This window comes from Orcinus orca, chromosome 18, assembly GCF_937001465.1.
Source record: "Orcinus orca chromosome 18, mOrcOrc1.1, whole genome shotgun sequence".
Lineage (NCBI taxonomy): Eukaryota > Metazoa > Chordata > Mammalia > Artiodactyla > Delphinidae > Orcinus > Orcinus orca.
In genome coordinates this window covers 28,189,061-28,206,599 of record NC_064576.1, presented here as the reverse complement: position 1 = coordinate 28,206,599, position 17,539 = coordinate 28,189,061, and the positions used below count along the sequence as shown (strand labels likewise).

The 17,539-nt window shown below is 39.2% G+C and overlaps 1 long non-coding RNA gene across 1 annotated transcript in view; it reads left to right on the top strand.

Moving 5' to 3' along the window:
* The window catches only part of LOC125961897 (uncharacterized), a 141,858-nt gene that overhangs the window by 66,095 nt on the left and 58,224 nt on the right, over positions 1 to 17,539 (top strand). The window contains exon 4 of the long non-coding RNA XR_007473000.1: positions 13,718 to 16,885. This is a non-coding gene — a long non-coding RNA (uncharacterized LOC125961897). The remainder of the gene's footprint in view (positions 1 to 13,717; positions 16,886 to 17,539) is intronic.

Below are 17,539 nucleotides of genomic sequence, written 5' to 3'. Positions count from 1 at the left end.
TCTCTATTTTCTAATTTTTCTTTAATGATTATGTATGATTTGGGAAATAAGGAAATAATATCACTACAATGTGATTTTTACTTTTTCCTCTGTAGTTTTATAGTTTTGGTCTAATTCCATTTAGCAGAGAAATTTCAAATTCTAGCAATATGATGTTGCTTTAGAAAAGATAAAATATACTGGCAAAAAAAAAAAAAAAGAAAAGAAAGAAAGAGAGAGAGAGGAAGAGAAAGAGAGAGAAAATTTAAAATGTATTTGTTTTTTAACCAATCAGAGCCGGTACCAAGTACCATTTTGAGTTGTTTAGGTTTATAACAAGGCATATGCTGGGGCTGTTAGGGCTGGAGAGATACAGAGATGTATACTGTAAGACAAGGCCTCTGACTTCAAGTTCAGTTCTGTAAATCTTTATTGAGCATTTTAATGTAGAATAGGGATCCACAGGTGACAAGATACAATCACTGCCTTCTCAAAGAGCTAGCAATCCAGTTAATTATAGGAACAGGAAAATAAAATTAATAATGCAGGGAAATATATATGAAGGTTCCAGTGAATGACCTGAGAGTTCAGAGTAGTGGGAAATCAATTCAATGTGGGATAAATGAAAAAGACCTCATGAGAGGTGTGGGATTTGAATTGGTCTTATTAGATGAAGAAAGCTTGGGTAAATGAGGGTATGATAGAGGGCTTTGTTTGATTGGGGGAATCGCTGCAAAAGATGTATAGGTAGGAAAGCACAAGGCATGTTCGGGAGTCATGAATAAATCTGTTTTGTGGGCTCATGGTGGAGAGTGGTGGCAGATAAGATTGGTTAAGTACGGATAAGATTTCACTGAAAGCTTTTCTAATATGCTTTCATAAAATGCTTTGGATGTACCTTTTTTTTTTTTTTTTTTAAGCTTCAAGTTCATTTACTATTTAGACTACTTTGGGGCTGACTAGCTAGCCGGTGTCTGATAAGGAGAATAATGTGTTGTCCTGCATCTGCTTCTCAGCCATGTCTTGCCTATGAACCCAAAGCCTTAGAATTCTCTGTAATGAATGAGAGCCCAAAGACCGTCTTAATTTAACTATGACTTTATTATGTTGTCCTGGCCTTCTGATGTGGAATCGTTATTGGGAGTTTCACTGTAAGCTAATAAATTAGCTTACAGAAAATTAATTTCCTAGAATAGGCCCCAAGGGAAGTGTTATACTGACATCCATTTCATACACTTGTTTATAAAGTTGATGCACATTGTATTATGGTAGTAATTAAAAAACATAAAGCCAGTTTTACAGGTATTTTTAAACATTTTCCTATTTCCACCTATTCTTCTTGTTAATCCTCATCAACTTCTACCATTTTCAAAAGATGATTGTGGTGTTGTTAACAATAATTATTCAAAACAAATATTTTAAAAGCAGCATAACTGTGTTTGAACTTGTTCACACAACACTAAATTATCCTGAGGAGATGGTCACTGGGTATGAGTGGGGTAGTGGAGAGAGAACACGGCCCATTAATGAAGCTAATGCTTTGGTCCATTTCTGCCTATCCCAGTCCCATTCAGCTACAGATATAGAGGACCTTCCCTACGCCAGGCTCCTCTCCTGCCCAGATTTTGAACTCATCCTGTCCAAGGCAACAATATATCACTGGAATCATACATACCTGATGATGGGATCTGGAGTGAATATAAATTGAGTAGCACATTCCTGTGAACCACCCCCTCAGCCTCTGTCCTCCTCTCCCTCCACTGTGTTCAACACAGTCTTAAGAAAAACTTCTTACCATGACTTCCTTTTCTGTACTCCAGTATCACCTTCAGAATGGCTGTTACACTTCTAACTTCAGCCTCTTGTCTGTGACCCTATATTCTTCCTAAGCCTTGTCAACCCCTTTCCTGGGAATTCTTGCTAGAACCCTGAGAAGGGCATAAGACTGGGTCAGAACCACAAAGCTGATATGGCTGTGGCTCTAAGGAGGGCCACCTGAGTATCCATATCAGATTAATTGACCTGGAGTTTGTTACCTTTCTTTGAGGTGTTTGAAATGTTACTTCCTTCTTAATTCTGAGGGGTGTGTAAGGAAATATACGTAAGAACACATCTAGTGTAGTAACCGTTTATTAAATTCTTAATGTGTAGACGAACAGGCAAGTATATGTTTAAGGAGTTAGATGTGCATTTCCTTCTTTTGGTTTGTAACACAAGAGCTGTTATTAATCTGAAAGCATCTGAGACCTAACTAATTCACCATTTATATCTGCAAACTGTATGTCTTTCTTTATAGTGGTTTTTAAATATCTGGTAACTATATCTTTAAACCTTAGAGTGACTATTATATTTTCAAATGAGTACTAACTTTTTATATAAATCAGATTGGACCAGGTGCCCACCTAGATCATACTATTCTAGAGAATATTTGATGCTTCATGTAGTTCACCCACTAAGTCTACTGAACACCTACTATGTGCAAGTCAATATGCTATAAGGGGTATAAAAATGAGTAAAGCATAGTCCTGGCCCTAGTGTGGAAGGATTAAGACAATGGCACATAGACATGGGCACAGAACAGGGTAGCCAATACAGCCTTTAAAGGACAAGAAAGCAGTTTTAATAATAATGACATGATCTTAGTTTTTTATCCTTGGCTAAGATAAAGAATAATTATATATTCAAGATGCAAATTATTCCTGGCTTAATTATCTCTATCAGTTTGAAGGAACAGACACTCAGGTGTGCAGACAGATGCCATACTCCGTTGGGAGCACTTAATCTATGTCTTTTTATTGGGGCGGAGGTAGGGAGGATTCACTGATTTAAAATGATGTTACATTCTTTAAGAACAAGGTAGCAGAAGACCTTTTCTTAAACTGTATTTCACTATGCATGACCTTTGCCTGAACGTTCTTCGTAGCTACAAAGACAGCCTAGCTGATGGCAAAATCCACATTTTCATGTCAACCTAATTTAGGGAACATTTCATCACTTAGCTTCAAAGTGTGAAGAACATTAATAATTCAGTGGTTTGTATACATTTCCATTCATTCTCCTTGAGAAGATGTTTACACTGCAAAACAATGGTGCAGGGATGGCGGAGTTGGGAAGACCTGCCTCTTGGGTTGGAGACATGCTCTTGTGGTGTCTTTTTGCCACCCTGTCCCCATGCTTCCCCACAACCCCCAGCTCTTTTAGAATATCTGTGGCTTCAGCAACAGTGAACATTCAGTGGAGCTGAAGAAGTGGTAGGGTTTATTAGTACCTTATGCCTTTAGCAACCCCTCATTGATACCCTTCATGCCATGTCTGTCTAGGTTGTTAAATAACTTTTTTAAAGTTTCTTTTCTATACTTTTCTATACTAAATTGTTTATCCTGGGTCAAAACAAAGATTTTTTTAAAATGTAGACTTTAAGGGAAGATTCCAGAGACTTGGTCCCTTGGGAATTACCCCTCAGTGAAAAAATTTTATTTCTTTTGGACTAGAGACCTGGCAATGGCAAAATGGACTGCCACTGTGAACCATTTATTCTGTCTCACTGGACAGAATAAATGGTTTCCTAATTGAAGCTATGTCATGACATGAACTGTAAAATGTGGTAGCAATAATTTACTCTCAGCTTAAAGAAAATTGTCTGCTCTTTTTTAAAGCTTTTTTTCCCCAACTAGACTGTGAGATAATGTTTAAAAAAGGAATACTCTTTGCAGTACTATTTACACATTAATTTAAGCTACATATTTTGCAATATTTTAAAAGAACTAATTAAAAAGCATTGTGTGTGTGCTTTTGAATAGCATCATTTTTATAAGTACATCAGAGTTTCTTAAGCATAATTTCATTTATTGTGAATTGTAAGTTCATTTCTTATATCCTATAGCCCATAGACATTATATTAAAACGTGTATATATGTAACAACTACACACACACACACAAACACACACACACACACACACTTTGTTTATATTAACCACGAAAACATATGGAAAGTTAGTATAATAATAATTGTGGGATTTCAGAAATAATGGGCAAAATAATTATTCCAAATGATGTTAAGATATTTGGTTATCTAGTTAGATCTATACCACACCTTTCACAAAAATACATTCCAAATAATTAAAGGTATAGACACTAAAAAATACCTCAAACTAGAAGAATGCTAGAAGAAAAGGAATGAAATATAGGTTTATAATTGTGGGATGAGGAAGGGCTATCTCAGCATGTTGTAAACCTAGAAACCGTAAAGAAAATCAACATAATAAAAAATTTATTTGAAAAGATAAAAGTAAATGTAAAAGATAATTGAGAGGTTGGGAGAAAAATATATGCCATGTATGTAAAGATAAAAGATTAATATCCAGATTATCTTCTAACATTCTACTAATAAATATGAAAAAGACAATCAGCCAAATAGAAAATTGACAAAGAACTCAGAGTTCCTTTAATGAAACAAGGGGTAGAAATGTCCAAAAACGTATGAAAAAATGACCCATTTCAATAATTATTAAATAAATGAAAATTAAACAATAACAAGATATCTTATTCACCCACTTGATTGGCAACATTTCAACAGATTGATAACATGTGCCTTTAGTGAAGGAAAATGGACCTCTCATAATTGTATTGATGGGAGTGAATATAGGTATAGCTTTTTTTTAAAAAAACATCTTTATTGGAGTATAATTGCTTTACAATGGTGTGTTAGTTTCTGCTTTATAACAAAGTAAATCACTTATACATATACATATGTCCCCATATCTCTTCCCTCTTGCATCTCCCTCCCTCCCACCCTCCCTATCCCACCCCTCTAGGTGGTCACAAAGCACCAAGCTGATCTCCTTGTGCTATGCAGCTGCTTCCCACTAGCTATCTATTGTACATTTGGTAGTATATGTATGTCCATGCCATTTGCTCACTTTGTCCCAGCTTACCCTTCCCCCTCCCCATATCCTCAAGTCCATTCTCTGCTAGGTCTGCATCTTTATTCCTGTTTTGCCCCTAGTTTCTTCATGACCTTTTTTTTTTTTTTTAGATTCCATATGTATGTGGTAGCATATGGTATTTGTTTTTCTCTTTCTGACTTACTTCACTCTGAATGACAGTCTCTACGTCCATCCACCTCACTACAAATAACTCAGTTTCGTTCCTTTTAATGGCTGAGTAATATTCCATTGTATATATGTACCACATCTTCTTTATTCATTCATCTGTTGATGGACTCTTAGGTGGCATCCATGTACTGGCTATTATAAGTAGAGCTGCAATGGACATTTTGGTACATGACTCTTTTTGAATTATGGTTTTCTAAGGGTATATGCTCAGTAGTGGAATTGCTACATCATATGTTAGTTTTATTTTAAGTTTTTTAAGGAACCTCCATACTGTTCTCCATAGTGGCTGTATCAATTTACATTCCCAGCAACAGTGCAAGAGGGTTCCCTTTTCTCCACACCCTCTCCAGGATTTATTGTTTCTAGATTTTTTGATGATGGCCATTGTGACTGGTGTGAGATGATACCTCATTGTAGTTTTGATTTGCATTTCTCTAATGATTAATGATGTTGAGAAATCTTTCATGTGTTTGTTGGCAAACTGTATATCTTCTTTGGAGAAATGTCTATTTAGGTCTTCCGCCCATTTTTGGACTGGGTTGTTTTTTTGATATTGAGCTGTATGAGCTGCTTGTGAATTTTGGAGATTAATCCTTTGTCAGTTGCTTCATTTGCAAATATTTTCTCCCATTCTGAGGGTTGTCTTTTGGTCTTGTTTATGGTTTCCTTTGCTGTGCAAAAGCTTTGAAGTTTCATTAGGTCACATTTGCTTTTTTTTGTTTTTATTTCCATTACTCTAGGAGGTGGGTCAACAAGGATCTTGATGTGATTTATGGGATAGAGTATTTTGCCTATGTTTTCCTCTAAGAGGTTGATGGTGTCTGGGCTTGCGTTTAGGTCTTTAATCCATTTTGAGTTTATTTTTGTGTATGGTGTTAGGGAGAGTTCTAATTTCATTCTTTTACATTTAGCTGTCCAGTTTTCCCAGCACCACTTATTGAAGACGCTGTCTTTTCTCCACTGTATATTCTTTCCTCCTTTATCAAAGATAAGGTGACCATATGTGCATGGGTTTATCTCTGGGCTTTCTATCCTGTTGCATTGATCTATATTTCTGTTTTTGTGCCAGTACAATACTGTCTTCATTACTGTAGCTTTGCAATATAGTCTGAAGTCAGAGACCTGATTAGTCCAGCTCCATTTTTCTTTCTCAAGATTGCTTTGGCTATTCGGGGTCTTTTGAGTTTCCATACAAATTGTGAAATTTTTTGTTCTAGTTCTGTGAAAAATGCCAGTGGTAGTTTGATAGGGATTGCATTGAATCTGTACATTGCTTTGGGTAATAGAGTCATTTTCACAATGTTGATTCTTCCAATTCAAGAACATGGTATATCTCTCCATCTATTTATATCATCTTTGATTTCTTTCATCAGTGTCTCATAATTTTCTGCATACATCATTGTCTCCTTAGGTAGGTTATTCCTAGGTACTTTATTCCTTTTGTTGCAATGGTAAATGGAGTGTTTTCTTAATTTAACTTTCAGATTTTTCATCATTAGTGTATAGGAATGAGATTTGTGTGCATTAATTTTGTATCCTGCTACTTTACCAAATTCATTGATTAGCTCTAGTAGTTTTCTGGTAGCATCTTTAGGATTCTCTACATATAGTACCATGTCATCTGCAACAGTGACAGCTTTACTTCTTCTTTTCCAATTTGTATTCCTTTTATTTCTTTTTCTTCTCTGATTGCTATGGCTAAAACTTCCAAAACTATGTTGAATAATAGTGGTTAGAGTGGGCAACCTTGTCTTGTTCCTGATCTTAGTGGAAGTGGTTTCAGTTTTTCACCATTGAGGATGATGTTGGCTGTGGGTTTGTCATATATGGCCTTTATTATGTTGAGGAGAGTTCCCTCTATGCCTACTTTCTGCAGGGTTTTTATCATAAATGGGTGTTGAATTTTGTCAAAAGCTTTCTCTGCATCTATTCAGATGAGCATCTGGTTTTTCTCCTTCAATTTGTTAATATGGTATATCACATTGATTGATTTGCATATATTAAAGAATCCTTGCATTCCTGGGATAAACTCTGCTTGATCATAGTGTATGATCCTTTTAATGTGCTGTTGGATTCTGTTTGCTAGTATTTTGTTGAGGATTTTTGCATCTATGTTCATCAGTGATGTTGGCCTGTAGTTTTCTTTCTTTGTGACTTCTTTGTCTGGTTTTGGTATCAGGGTGATGGTGGCCTCGTAGAATGAGTTTGGGAGTGTTCCTCCCTCTGCTATATTTTGGAAGAGTTTGAGAAGGATAGGTGTTAGCTCTTCTCTAAATGTTTGATAGAATTCGCCTGTGAAGCCATCTGGTCCTGGGCTTTTGTTTTTGGAAGATTTTTAATCACGGTGTCAATTTCAGTGCTTGTGTTTGGTCTGTTCATATTTTCTATTTCTTCCTGGTTCAGTCTTGGAAGTTTGTGCATTTCAAAGAATTTGTCCATTTATTTTAGGTTGTCCATTTTATTGACATACAGTTGTTGTAGTAATCTCTCATGATCCTTTGTATTTCTGCAGTGTCAGTTGTTACTTCTCCTTTTTCATTTCTAATTCTATTGATTTGAGTCTTCTCCCTTTTTTTCTTGATAAGTCTGGATAATGGTCTATCAATTTTGTTTATCTTCTCAAATAACAAGCTTTTAGTTTTATTGATCTTTGCTATCGTTTCTGTCATTTCTTTTTCATTTATTTCTGACCTGATCTTTATGATTTATTTCCTTCTGCTAACTTTGGGGTATTTTTATTCTTCTTTCTCTAATTGATTTAGGTGTAAGGTTAGGTTGTTTATTTGAGATGTTTTTTGTTTCTCAAGGTAGGATTGTATTGCTATAAACTTCCCTCTTAGAACTGCTTTTGCTGCATCCCATAGGTTTTGGGTCATTGTGTTTTCATTGTCATTTGTTTCTAGGTATTTTTTGATTTCCTATTTGATTTCTTCAGCGATCTCTTGGTTATTAAGTAGTTTAGCCTCCATGTGTTTGTATTTCTTACAGATTTTTTACTATAATTGATATCTAGGCTCATAGTGTTGTTGTCACAAAAGACACTTGATATGTTTTCAGTTTTCTTAAATTTATCAAGGCTTGATTTGTGACCCAAGATATGATCTATCCTGGATAATGTTCCATGAGCACTTCAGAAGAATGTGTATTCTGTTGTTTTTGGATGGAATGTCCTATAAATATCAGTTAAGTCTCTCTTGTTTAATGTATCATTTAAAGCTTGTGTTTCCTTATTTATTTTCATTTCGGATGATCTGTCCATTGGTGAAAGGGGTGTGTTAAAGTCCCCTACTATGATTGTGTTACTGTTGATTTCCCCTTTTATGGCTTTTAGTATTTACCTTATGTATTCAGGTGCTCATATGTTGGGTGCATAAATATTTACAATTGTTATATCTTCTTGGACTGATCCCTTGATCATTATGTAGTGGCCTTCTTTGTCTCTTGTAATAGTCTTTGTTTTAAAGTCTATTTTGTCTGATATGAGAATTGCTACTCCAGCTTTCTTTTGATTTCCATTTGCATGGAATATCTTTTTCCATTCCCTCAGTTTCAGTCCGTATGTGTCCCTAGGTCTGAAGTGGGTCTCTTGTAGACAGCATATATACGGGTGTTTTTTTGTATCCATTCAGCCAATCTATGTCTTTTGGTTGGAGCATTTAATCCATTTACATTTAATATAATTATCGATATGTATGTTCCTATTACCATTTTCTTAATTGTTTTGAGTTTATTATTGTAGGTCTTTTCCTTCTCTTGTGTTTCTTGCCTAGAAAAGTTCCTTTAGCATTTGTTGTAAAGCTGGTTTGGTGGTGCTGAACTCTCTCAGCTTTTGCTTGTCTGTAAATGTTTTAATTTCTCCATCGAATCTCAATGAGATCCTTGCTGGTAGAGTAATCTTGGTTGTAGATTTTTCTCCTTTATCACTTTAAATAGGTTCTGCCACTCCCTTCTGGCTTGCATAGTTTCTGCTGAAAGATCAGCTGTTAACCTTATGGGGATTCCCTTGTGTGTTATTTGTTGTTTTTCCCTTGCTGCTTTTATTTGTTCTTTGTATTTAATTTTTGATAGTTTGATTAATATGTGTCTTGGCATGTTTCTCCTTGGATTTATCCTGTATGGGTCTCCCTGTGCTTCCTGGACTTGATTAACTATTTCCTTTCCCATATTAGGGAAGTTTTCAACTATAATCTCTTTAAATATTTTCTCAGTCCCTTTCTTTTTCTCTTTTTCTTCTGGGACCTCTATAATTCGAATGTTGGTGGGTTGAATGTTGGTTGGTTTAATGTTGTCCCAGAGGTCTCTGAGACTGTCCTCAATTCTTTTCATTCTTTTCTCTTTATTCTGCTCTGCAGTAGATATGTCCACTATTTTATCTTCCAGGTCACTTATCTGTTCTTCTGCCTCAGTTATTCTGCTATTGATTCCTTCTAGAGAATTTTAAATTTCATTTATTGTGTCGTTCATCAGTGTTCGTTTGCTCTTTAGTTCTTGTAGGTCCTTGTTAAATGTTCCTTGTATTTTCTCCATTCTATTTCCAAGATTTTGGATCATCTTTACTATCATTATTCTGAATTGTTTTTCAGGTAGACTGCCTATTTCCTCTTCATTTGTTAGGTCTGGTGGGTTTTTACCTTGCTCTTTCATCTGCTGTGTGTTTCTCTGTCTTCTCATTTTGCTTACCTTACTGTTTGGGGTCTCCTTTTCTCAGGCTGCAGGTTTGTAGTTCCCTTTGTTTTTGGTGTCTGTCCCCAGTGGCTAAGGTTGGTTCAGTGGGTTGTGTAGGCTTCCTGGTGGAGGGGACTAGTGCCTGTGTTCTGGTGGATGAGGCTGGATCTTGTCTTTCTGGTAGGCAGTTCCATGTCTGGTGGTGTGTTTTGGGGTGTCTGTGGCCTTATTATGATTTTAGGCAGCCTCTGTGCTACTGGGTGGGGTTGTGTTCCTGTTTTGCTAGTTGTTTGGCATAGGGTGTCCTGGACTGTAGCTTGCTGGTCATTGAGTGGAGGTGGGTCGTGGCGTTGAGAGGGAGGTCTCTGGGAGATTTTTGCCATTTGATAATACGTGGATAATGGAGGTCTCTTGTGGACCAGTGTCCTGAACTTGGCTCTCCCACCTCAGTGGCACAGCCCTGACACCTGGCTGGAGCACCAAGAGACTGTCCTCCACACGGCTCAGAATAAAAGGGAGAAAAAAGAAAGAAAGAAGATAAAATAAAATAAAGTAAAATAAAATAAATTTATTTTAAAAAATTATTAAGAAAAAAATTTTTAAGTAATTAAAAAAAAAGCAATGGACAGACAGAACCCTAGGACAAATGGTAAAAGCAAAGCTATACAGACAAAATCACACACAGAAGCATACATATGCACGCTCACAAAAAGACTAAAAGGTTAAAAATATATATATATATCTCATTGTTCCCAAAGTCCACCTTCTCAGTTTTGGGATGATTCGTTGTCTATTCATGTATTCCACAGATGCAGGGTACATCAAGTTGATTGTGGAGATTTAATCCGCTGCTCCTGAGGCTGCTGGGAGAGATTTCCCTTTCTCTTCTTTGTTCGCTCAGCTCCCGGGGTTCAGCTTTGGATTTGGACTAGTCTCTGCGTGTAGGTCGCCTGAGGGCCTCTGTTCTTCGCTCAGACAGGACGAGGTTAGAGGAGCAGCTGATTCGGGGGCTCTGGCTCACTCAGGCTGGGGAGCGGGAGGGGTAAGGATGCGGGGCGAGCCTGCGGGGGCAGAGGCCGGCCTGACGTTGCACCAGCGTGAGGCGCGCCGTGCGTTTTCCCCGGGAAGTTGTTCCTGGATCCCGGGACTCTGGCAGTGGCGGGCTGCACAGGCTCCCGGGAGGGCAGGTGTGGAGAGTGACCTGTGCTTTTACACAGGCTTCTTGGTGGCGGCAGCAGCAGCCTTAGCGTCTCATGCCCGTCTCCGGTGTCCGCGCTTTTAGCCGCGGCTCGCGCCCGTCTCTGGAGTTCCTTTAAGCAGCGCTCTTAATCCCCTCTCCTCGCGCACCAGGAAACAAAGAGGCAAGAAAAAATCTCTTGTCTCTTCGGCAGCTCCAAACTTTTCCCCAGACTCTCTCCCAGCTAGCTGTGGCGCACAGGCCCCCTTCAGGCTGTGTTCACGCTGCCAACCCCAGTCCTTTCCCTGGGATCCGACCTCCGAAGCCTGAGCCTCAGCTCCCAGCCCCGTCCGCCCCTGCGGGTGAGCAGACAAGCCTCTCTGGCTGGTGAGTGCCCGTCGGCACCGATCCTCTGTGCGGGAATCTCTCCGCTTTGCCCTCCACACCCCTGTTGCTGCGCTCTCCTCCGTGACTCCGAAGCTCCCCACCTCCGCCACCCGCAGTCTCCGCCTGCGAAGGGGCTTCCTAGTATGTAGAAACCTTTCCTCCTTCACAGCTCCCTCCCAGATGTGTAGCTCCCGTCCCTATTCTTTTGTCTCTGTTTTTTCTTTTTTCTTTTGCCCTACCCAGGTACGTGAGGGAGTTTCTTGCCTTTTGGGAGGTCTAAGGTCTTCTGCCAGCATTCAGTAGGTGTTCTGTAGGAGTTGTTCCACATGTAGATGTATTTCTGATGTATCTGCGGGGAGGAAGGTGATCTCCACCTGTTACTCTTCTGCCATCTTGAAGCTCCTCCATCAGATGTAGCTTTTTGTAAGGCAAATTAACATTAGCTATCAAAAGTAAAATATGCATGACATTTGACCTAGACATTTCACTAGAAATTCTACTTCTAGGGGTCTATCCTACAGAAGTACTAGCTTAATTATACACAAAATAAATGTCCATGGATGCTCATTCATTGCAGTGTTGTTTATTAGCCAAAAACAAGCAGAATTCTCAATTAATAGGAAAATGTTTAAATCAATATAGAATATTCATTAAAGGAAATTCATATAGCAATTAAAAAGAAAGTTGTAGATTCATATGTATGGACTTGGAAAAATATTCACTATAAGTAAAACAAAAAGCACATTGCAAAACCATATTCATAACCTGATTCTGTCTTCATTTGGGGAAAAAAATCAACAAAAATATATATTCATATAAGCATAGAATAAAATCTGGAAGAATATAAAATGATCTCTTGATGGTGACTACAGAGCTGCATGCTAAAGAGAAAGGAGAGAAGGAAGGAGTTTCACTTATTTCATATACATTAAAAGATAACAGTGGGATTATGAGTGATTTTCTTTTTTTATATTTAACATCTCTTCTATTACAGACATGTATTACATGTCTTACTTTTGTATTCAAAAACCAAATGTAACCTTGAAAAGATAATTCTTGAAGGATGGAATGAAAAGATGAGAGACCAGAGACAGGAAGATAATTTAGGAGACCTTGAATGACCTTGGGAAGGACATGAGCAACTGGCCCAGTGCCGAGACAAAGGGGTTGAGAATGAAGGGCTGAGGTGAGACTCTGGGAGATGGAACTTGAGTGGAGAGGTGGGGTCTGGCTCACAGGTGAGTTATTATATATCTCGAACTCCCAGTCTGGAGCTCTTTCCTGGAGCCATGAAAGGTCCCATTAACCACCACACTGGCGCCACGCTGAGACCTTCAAGGACCAGAACATGGGCATGGGCACACCCAGAGCACACTTACAGCAGATAAAACACCCAGGTTGTCTTGTTCCTAAGTAGCCAACCATTTCAGTTCTGATTTCCCACTTACATGTTTCCACATGAGACCAGATGAAAGCAGCACCATCTTTGCCAAGGGCCCCTTGGGCCGTTCTCTGCAGCTCAGTGACCTGAAGGTTATACATCATTACATCAGCCTCCCCTTCAGGGACTGGCAAGCAGCTCTCAGGCTGTCTCCAGGGAAGCCAGCTTTCCTTCCTTCACTCTGCTTGATCCTGACGTTCGTTGTGTGTAGTCTGCTCAGCCTGTAGTAAAATCTTCTGGTTCCTTTTTACTAAGTCATGCTCATAAACATGAGACTTAACCCACCTGCAGTCTGCTCTGACCCCAGCATTGTCAGTTGCCCTACATAGTCATCGTGAACATTGTCTGTGGCCAAAGCATGTCTCACCTTTGAGTTATTTCAGGCCTCTGGCCATACCTTCCAATATGCATAAGTGACTGCTCAGCACAGAGTAAGCAATGTCACATGATGGAAACTAATTTCATGTGGGGAACCTCTCTGAAAGGCCTGCTCACTTGTTGTTTGTTTACTCAGAAGCAGATGTTTAAACATCTGCTTAAATATTATGAAATCTTTTCACCGATTGGACCTTTGGTTCTTGCAGCATAACGGGGAAAGCTCATGTTACAAGAGTAGAGGCAAATTGTATGTTGAAAAGGGGAATTTGGTAGAAAAGCTTTTCTAGCATTTCTATGAAAACAAGTACAATGTTAACAAAAGCTTTCATGTATTTGAATAGAAGATACCTTTGGTTTCTTTAAAGCTCATTAGCACACTATTACCTTGAATCTTTATTTATTTTATGGATATATTATATGGAGTGCTACATATAAAAATTTTACAGAAAATTTTAAATAAAATTTAAAATATATCTAAGAACTGAACCAGTATTGTAGAGAAAAATCATTGTCCTTTTTTCTTCTCCAGTAAAAGGTTGGATAATCTTTCTGATTTTAAATTATTATATTTCCAGATCAACATCTCCAAGGAGCTGCATACTGACCTACGAACATGCAACAGCAGTCCTGCTGCTTTGCTTCTCTAATGCAATAGACAAACATCTAATCTGGTTACTTCACAGAGCTAATGTCTTATTTTGAATTTGAGTGATTTCTGTCTGATGTCACATGGAAGAAAATGTAATTTTTGCCCGTCTTTTAGCAGCAGATAATTTGTTGATTTTGTTGCTCAATGGCTTATCTTTAGAAGGAATTTTGAAATTGCACCTTGAGACGTACCATTTTGCATATGAGATAGTTGAGACTATTTACTGGTAGCTTTTTTAGGCAGAAGCATATAACTAGATGAAAATTTAATCAGTTGTTTGTCCTCCCTGATCTCAATCACTGGTTTTAACGGAAGTATCTAGTTGCTTAGGCATCTTGGAGAACAGTTTGGGAATGAAGAAATTATTTCTAATTCAATCTCTCTGTTACCTTTCTGGACTCAGTTTTCGCAGTACACACACATGCATATACACACACGCAAAATGAAATAACAGGGAAATTTCAATCCATTTTAAAGAAAAATAAAAAGCAAGGATGAAATATTATTAAAACTCTCTCTTTTTCTGTTTGAATAATATGCTACATCGAGGGTGAAGCTTAACTGGTAGCTTGAAGGTGGGTGACCTCCAATATGACAGTGCTTTATTGCAGGGGTCCCCAGCCCCCGGGCCATGGACCGGTACCTGTCTTTGGCCTGTTAGGAACTGGGACACACAGCAAGAGGTGAGTAATGGGTGAGTGAGTGAAGCTTCATCTGAATTTACAGCCGTTCCCCATTGCTCGCAGTACCGCCTGAGCTCTGCCTCTTGTCAGATCAGTGGTGGCATTAGATTCTCATAAGAGCTCAAACTGTACTGTGAACTGGCGTGCGAGGGATCTAGGCTGTGCGCTTCTTATGAGAATCTAATGCCTGATGATCTGAGGTGGAGCTGAGGCGGTGATGCTAGCGCTGGGGAGTGGCTGCAAATACAGATTATCATTAGCAGAGAGGTTTGACTGCACAGAGACCATAATAAATCAATTGCTTGCAGACTCACATCAAAACCCTATCAGTGAGTGGCAAGTGACAATTAAGCTGCGTCTGGTGGCAGGCTTTATAGTGGCAAGTAAGTTGATGTATTTCAATTGTACAGCTGCATCTGGTGGCAGGCTTTAAGTCAGAATCCCACACTTATTTTAGTCCACATGTGACCCGCGCATTATTTTATTTACCACTCCCGTCCGCACCTCTTTCCCACACTGCGCACTTGTCTCAGTCACAGTTTTGGTAATCCCACAAGCTAACCCTAGCGAAGATGAGTGTCTGCACTGAGAGCATCATTCTTAGTGGCTAACCACATTGCTAAAGCTAAGAAGCCCTTTACTATTGGTGAAGAGTTGATCCTGCCTGCTGCTAAGGACATTTGTTGTGAACTTTCAGGAGAGGCTGCAGTTCAAAAGGTGGCACATGTTCCTCTCTCACATAGCACCATAACTAAACAAGTTGATGAAATAGCAGAGGATATTGAGGCACAATTATTAGAGAGGATTAATGTGTCACCGTGGTATGCAATCCAGGTTGACGAGTCTACCGATGTTGACAACAAGGCAACAATGCTTGTTTTTGTGTGATATATTTTTCAGGAGTATGTGCATGAGGATATGTTACGTGCACTTCTGTCGCCAACCAACACCACAGCTACAGAACTATTCAAGTCTTTGAATGATTCCATATCAGGAAAACCGAACTGGTCGTTTTGTGTCGGTATATACACAGACGGAGCGGCTACATGACTGGACAGCTTTCTGATTTCACTGCTCGGGTCAAAGAGGTCGCTTCTGAATGTGAGTCTACACACTGTGTCATCCATAGAGAAATGCTGGCTAGCCGAAAAATGACACCTGAACTTAACAGTGTTTTGCAGGATGTGATTAAAATTATCAACCACATTAAAGTACATGCCCTTAACTCACATCTGTTTGTGCAGCTCTGTGAGGAGATGGACACAGATCACACATGTCTTCTCTTATACACAGAAGTGAGATGGCTTTCTAAAGGCAGATCACTGGCCAGAGTTTTTGAGTTACGAGAGCTGCTCCAAAGATTTATTTTAGAAAAAGTCACCACCGGCAGCACATTTCAGTGACACAGAATGGGTTGCAAAACTTGCTTACTTGGACTTCCCTGGTGGTGCGGTGGTTAAGAATCTACCTGCCAATCCAGGCGACACAGGTTCGATCCTTGGTCCAGGAAGATCCCACATATCACAGAGCAACTAAGCCCGTATGCCACAACTACTGAGCTTGCACTCTAGAGCCCTCAAACCACAACTGCTGAGCCCGCAAGCCACAACTACTAAAGCCCTCGTGCCTAGAGCCTGTGCTCTGGAACAAGAGAAGCCATAGCAATGAGAAGCCCGCAGACCACAATGAAGGGTAGCCCCCGCTCGCCGCAACTAGAGAAAGCCTGCGTGCAGCAACCAAGACCTAATGCAGCCGAAAAAATTAAAATTAAAAAAAATAAAATAAAAAACGTGCTTACTTGTGTGACCTATTCAACCGGCTCAATGAACTAGCTGCATTCAAAGCCAAACTGGAATTATGGGGGCGACGAGTGAACACTGGGATATTTGACATTTCAAACATTTGCAGAGATTTTGAAAGGGACTGAGCCAGGGCCTTCTTTCTCCTAGCTGGTGCATGATCACCTGTCTCAGCTTTCAAAGGAGTTTGAGGATTACTTCCCAACCGCAAAAGACCCCAGAACTGGGAAGGAATGGATCCGCAATCCATTTCTGAATAAGCCAGGTGAAGCAACTTTGTCCATGCCATAAGAGGATCAACTGCTTGAGATCACAAATGACGGTGGCCTTAAAAGTATGTGTGAGACAACTTCAAATCTCCATGTGTTCTGGATTAAAGTCAAGGTGGAATATCCTGAGATTGCCACAAAAGCACTGAAAAGCCTGCCTCCATTTCCAACATCCTGTCTTTGTGAAGCAGGGTTTTCTGCAGTGACAGCAACCAGAACAAGATTACGGAGTAGACTGGACCTAAGCAACACACTTCGGGTGTCACTGTCTCCCATCACCCCCAGATGGGACCATCTAGTTGCAGGAAAACAAGCTCAGGGCTCCCACTGATTCTGCATTATGGTGAGTTGTATAATTATTTCATTATATATTATAATATATTATATAATGTATATTACAATGTATTATTATATATTATGATGTATTATTATTATAGCAGAAATAAAGTGCACAATAAATGTAATGCTCTTGAATCATCCCAAAACCATTCCCCCACCACTGGTCCTTGGAAAAATTGTCTTCCACGAAACCAGTTCCTGGTACCCAAAAGTTTGGGGACCTAGGCTTTATTGTTCCTTCATGCAGATATCTGGTGGCCTTGAGTCCTAGGTCAGCTCTTCAGCACTCATAGAAGATCATCACTAGTTTCAGTTGATTTGAAAGCCTATTGATCTGCCCTTAGTTAGAAACATAACCTAGCCATACTCAGGTTTCTACTATAAGATGTTTAAACTTGAAGACCCTGCTTCTCAATCATTTTCAAAAACTGCATTCAGAAGAACAAAATTAATAATGTGAATATCTAATAGTTAATACTAAGGGAATGATATCCACAGATATATGAATATCTAATATTCATAGGTATGCAATTGCCTGCAGGATATGCCATTTATCTCTCTTCATGGACACTGTAAGCCTCACCACTGGGGCAAGCCAGGCCATGAGAGAGTTGGATCTTGTCCCTCATGAGTGCCTCACACTTGGGTGTTGGGATAT